This window comes from Dipteris shenzhenensis, chromosome 15 (genome assembly GCF_047967505.1).
Source record: "Dipteris shenzhenensis isolate YYH24624 ecotype China chromosome 15, Dip_SZ_1.0, whole genome shotgun sequence".
In the NCBI taxonomy this organism is placed as follows: Eukaryota; Viridiplantae; Streptophyta; class Polypodiopsida; order Gleicheniales; family Dipteridaceae; genus Dipteris; species Dipteris shenzhenensis.
In genome coordinates this window covers 31,363,137-31,369,136 of record NC_141610.1, presented here as the reverse complement: position 1 = coordinate 31,369,136, position 6,000 = coordinate 31,363,137, and positions in this window count along the sequence as shown.

The following is a 6,000-nucleotide window of genomic DNA, read 5'->3' as shown; positions in this document are numbered from 1 at the left end:
TTCACTCTCTTTTTCATCTAATCTCTCTTGGTGCGTGCACCCAAGACTTTGAGCACACCTAGGTAACAAAGATCCACAATGCACTACTCGTTGATAACTTCGAGATAAAAAACCAATTATGCTTGGCTTTATAGACTAGACACTCCTCTCTCTTGGGTTTCCTTCATTGATTCATTGTAGCCTTTCTCTCGCATGAATTCCTAGTAAAAGGAGTCATTTGAAAGTGTTCTTTTCCAAATTTCAATGCACAAAGTGTCACGAAAGTCAAAACTTGAGTCTTTATGCTATTTGTACATTGCATTAGGCGGAAGTGCAGCTATAATGAGTTAAGAGCATCTCAAAATGAAAAAAATGAAGGTACCTGTGCCTATGGGACTTTTGCTATTTGCTAAATGCCCATTTTGGGTCCATTGTGATTGAAAAGAGAAACCTTTCTATCTCACGCCAGGCTCTATCATGGGAAACTATGATAGTGCTATTAGGGAACTTTTGGATCATATGGTGGCTTTGGGTTGGTTTGTTCTTGAAAAAGAACAATATTTCTCTCCTCAGCCCGAGCTCTAACACGAGAAGCGATATTGAAAACTTTGGGCTCCTAATTATGGTGGTTGCAAGATCTTGGACATGAAATATCTCAAGAAGGAATCTTAGGGTTGTAAACCATTGAAAGTATCTACCAAACGTACCAATCCTAAGGTGAACCTCTAACTGTGGCTCTTCTTGATCATGGAGGTATGGATTGAAATGAAATGCCAACCCATCTTGCCTTGTTTTCTATCTTTCTTCTTGAGGGATAGCGACTACATGATTTGGTTTAGGAGAAATGCATTTGCAAGCTACTACGTTGCTTTCAAAGTGTGGCATAATTAAAATGCTAGATTTGATGATGGATTCTCCTCAAGATGATAAAAATACATGTAGCTGGAAATATTAAAATCCCATCTACCTTAACTGAGAAGAATTTTGGGGATAAATCAAAGACACAATCATCTAAAAATCAAACTATAATAGTGAAATTAGATTGGTTAGAATCACTACCTCATCCTGATGAGAAAGTGGAGTATGCAATTTGGGCGAACAATAATGAGGAGTGTGAGGTAAAGTGTGATGGCCAAATGGAATTTGTAAAAATGTTCACATCACAACTTCTAGGAAAGGTTCACACCTCATTCCAAAAGCTAAGCGACATTCACACCTCTTTACATTACCTGGTATTGTCCTAATACGCTTGTAAGGAACAAACAATGTAATTTCCAATGTATCAACCATGGGAGATACTATAACCATGATTTGTGCACACACGAAAAGTGCTCACAATTTCATAGCATTACTTCTAGGAAACGATGGTGGGACATAGGGATCTTGATTTTGTTAAGGGTCTTACAAATATGAATTGTTTAATGAATTTGTGAATCTAATGTCACACTGTTGATTTGAAACTAAAACTCGATTTGTCACATCAAGTTTGAGTTTCACATTTGTGGAATCAGGGCTCCAATGGGCAACCATCCATGCAAAGTAAGTAATAACCATTAGGAGATGCTTGCTTCACATCCTTTACCTTCATGGCATGGATGCCCTTCACCTTCAAGGTATGGATCCGCTTTTGCTTAGTAAGTAATTAGGGCTCCAGTGGGCAATCATCCATGCAAAGTAAGTAATAACCATTAGGAGCCTCTTGCTTCACATCCTTTTCCTTCATCGCATGGATCCCCTCCCCATTGTATAGCTAGTAGAAACCTTTCCCAATTCGATAGATTCAAGAGGATTGAGTTTAGTTTAAAGATAGCTGTATCTATTTTTGTGTGATTATTGTGCTTTCAACTTGTATAGTGGAATTTCTTTTTGCCACTTGCCACTTGCTTCTTGTGTTTGTCTAGGCCACGGCTGCACTACAAACCACCTTATACAACCATTGGAACAACAATGCCATTGATCCAAAAGACTAAACAAGCATGTGATAGAAGGCGGGGAGTGCATGATCCATTGCATTCATCTTGCTCGTTGTGCGCAGATAGATAAAAATCAAGCCACAAGCTAATTCTATATGCATATCTTGTGACATCACGTAGGGCATCATCTTGGTCATCCGGTCTTGAAAACCTATGGCTTTGAATTGCTACCCGTTTCTAGTTATCAAAGTAGTGGTTTGGCTAATGTGAATAAGAGCATGGACTCTTACTTTGTTTCATACTAAATAATATAATTAATTTGAAAGGAAGCCATCATAAAGAGATGGTAACAATGTGTGAAAATTCTAAATTCTCTTTTGGAACTTGTGCCAGCAAATAAATCTAGCTGCCTCATACATGTTATTTAAAGAGAAAATGAGCATATGAGCCTTGTAATAGGATGTGATCAGTACATGGTTGTGATATGCACATTGAGCCAACCTCTTACTCAAAGAAATCATACTAATAGATTTTCCCAAAGCGCTAGTCCCTACTCTAAGTGTGGACAAGTATTCTAGTACCTACATGTAGTTCAGCAAGTGCTTGGCCTTGGTATTTGTTGTTCCATTAAATTATCTGTCCAACATTCCCAATTTTGAATTTTATTTCTATTTGCTCACCATCCACTCTTTAAATACTCAAGCTGCTAGTGCCATCGCAATCCCCAGCCCAAATTTCTATTTGCACACCTAGGACAAAGAATTTATGTGAGACGCCATGTAGATATAGGTATGCACCTTAAACACACTATTTCTCCTCAAGCAGATGGATTGCAATTTAAGAACCAAGTAGAAGTCCAAGGATTTGCTATGCTTATTTGCAGAGATATCCTATGAAAGAACTACTAGTCCAAGCCTTCAAGTAATTTTATAATGAAGCATAGTGATATACCAATCACAAGGTATGTGGAGTAGCTTTACTTAAGAATAGGTGGATTTTTCAAAGTTTATTTTTATTGCAAACACTCTTATTTGTAGTACCTTTTCAAACATCTACTTTTTATTTTTACTTTCTTGCTTGAAAAAATAAGATAGTTTACTAAAAGTTTTTAGGGTTTCTAAAAATAAAATGTGTACTCTTATCTTTAAGAAATTATAAAGGTATCTAAAATACGGCACTTTCAACAATGAGAATGTTGATTTCTAGCAATTTTTTTAAAAAACACCCTTTTTTTGGCAATTTTTAAGGGAATCTTTAAGGAGAAACATTTGCAATTGCCCAAACAATCTACAATGGTGTTATATCCCATGCTTCTTTGGATGTCTTGACTATGTTGAGATGTCCAAGCATGACATCTTGCACATTTTGTTTGCATATTTGTATTTCTTGTCCTATTCTGCATGTGCTTGGACAATGGCAGGATCTATTGTAGGTGTGGACATCATTGGTGTAGGTGTAGACCCTTCTGCTTATGCTGCGACAATGGTGGGAGTTGTTGTTGCTGGTACATTGGATGGTCGAGGTGTAGACCCATCGACATACTCCCATTTTTCTTAAAGTATAAGAATTATTTCCATTTGGTATTTCTATGTGCTGTAATTGGAGTTGTCCACCTTAGCAGATGCCTCCAAATTGAGGTTGCTAGTGGCAGACATGGTGTAAAAAATATACTCAAAGTGCATGTGAAAAACACTGACTGAATCAACTGTACTGCAAGCTGTTTTAATTGGAGTTTTTAGGTTTGACTTGTCCTTGAGTAGCCTTGAGTGTTGTTGAGAGTAATGTTTTTCTAAAAACTCTCTCAATGTTCTCTCATAAGAGAACTTTGAACTCCTATCTCCCTCTCAAATCTTCTCTTATCTCTCTCACAAGAAGAAATGCAATCGATGGAAATTTCCAAAAAATGAACGGAAAGTATATCACTCAATAGAAGTGAAGATCACTCAAGAGAAACTCTCAATTTCTCAACCTCTCACACTCTCACAAAGATGGAGCCTCAGCAGAGGTACAACCATGCTCTGATACCATAAACAAATATGGAGAGAGGAGAGGAGAAGAGCAGAGATGGTGAGAGAGGGCACAGCTAGAGAGAAAACCATAAATGACTAACTGTACACTAGTTTTATTTGAAAATAAAGAATATATACAAACCCCTTTAGGGTTAGGGTTAGGGTTAGGGTTTCCAACCCTTTTCTTTTTAGCACTCTTTAGTGTTAGTGCTATGCATATGATCACATGATGTTGAGATGAATCCTCAATGGTATTAAATTATGTCAAAGTTAAGATGATAATGCATAAGCATGGCATCTCACGCAATAATCTATATCATTGCAAATCTAGGCAATATATATTTCTATGAATGTAGTGTGATACCTCAATTTACGATTGAAAGCTAACTCCATGTCATAAATCTTTAAGAGTTATTCAATAATTGTCATATGATAATGCATTTGCATGGCATCTCATAGCAATTGTTTTTTTCTTTATCATCCCTAGTCAAACCTTAACAAATTGTCTTTTATATACAAATTTCTAGTTTCTGCTCCTTATTATTACATATGCACTCTTTTATTATTTAGCCTATCCTTATTGTAATAACTTGGCAAATTGTTTCCTTTACCTCAAGGGTCTAGCTTATGCTTTTGATTGTACTCGTCCTTACATAGTCCCTTCCTTTCCAAAAAAGAGATTAGTTTTCCCTCTTCTCCCTGCTTCTAAAAATAGTTGTTTCTCATAGTTTTTTTCACCTACTATCAAAATGGGGTGAAGGTCTCATAGGTCAATTTCTCATAAGTTGCTCTTTCTTCCCTTCTTCCTCACTCTTTCCTCTACATCCTTAATCTAAAAATTGCAAATTTTCATAGTTGTTAAGTCTTAGGTCTCTTGGTTGACCGTTGGTGCCTATTCCTTACACTCACACACTTACTACTCTACCTCTTCCTTCTCACAATGACCTTTCACACTCATCTCGCTTTTACCTCCTCTTTTATACAACCCATTCCACACTTTCTCTCTCTCATTCTTCTTATAAAACTCATCAAAATAGCTTAATCTCAACCCTTAAGCTTCTTAAACCAAAATGATACTCTAACTTTCCATCTAGTTTAACATTCCATATCCATCATCATTCTATATTCCTCTATACTCTTCCTATGGCCATTTGACGCTCAATCAACCTTCATTATCTACCTATTTAAACTTCTCCTTCAACTCCCATCTCCTCACAAGTTCCCATCTGCTAGTCTTTCTCTCCATAATCCAGGTTGCCACTAACAAAACCTCCACACTCTTCACGTCAGACAATTCTAGCTCTCTCAAGCATCATACAATGTCAGAGCTTTTCTCAAAATGGACTCTAAGGTATTTCTTCATCTCCTTTATTTATTCTAACTCAAGCCCTCACATCTTCACCTATTTACGACACTATTTTATCTCTTTTACTTGTCCTCATCTCTTCTATGATGCTTCATCACTCAACTTCGCTTCTTTGTTTCTTCTATGTTGCTTTTCCTTTTTCTCTACTCCTATGTACCTCTCTGCCTCTCTATTAGGTATGCTCAATGCCCCACCCTCCTAGTAACCACCAGTGGTCCAAGGTGCTCAAGTTGTAAGGCCCCCATATGCAGAGAAGCCATGTGTGAGCCTAAGACACTAGATGGATCTTGACTTGCATGTCAAATGAGGTCTATCAATGAGACCGTTGATGGTAGAAAGGTGATTGTGTGGGAGCCCCTTATTCTTGCTGGGGCCTGGGGGCCAGTTGGCCCCCAGTAGGGGGGTCGGGGTTCGGGGGTGAGAGCCCCCGAGGCGACGATATAGGGAATATTCTTGAATATTCCATGGATGACTAGTCGATTCCACCGACTAGGTTGACTAGTTGGCTCCACCAACTAGGTTGACTAGTCGGTTCCACCGACTACCTTGATCCGACTACCACCCTCATAGCTATAAAGAGGCGACCTCCCCAATCCATTGCATAAGATCAGTTTAGATCAAATCAGATCTTCCAACTAGTAGCTCTTCACCTAGTATCTGTCTAGATCGCCATCTAAGCTCCACTGTGGGAGTGCACGGGTGGACAGAGCCATCATTTGTACTACATTAGTAT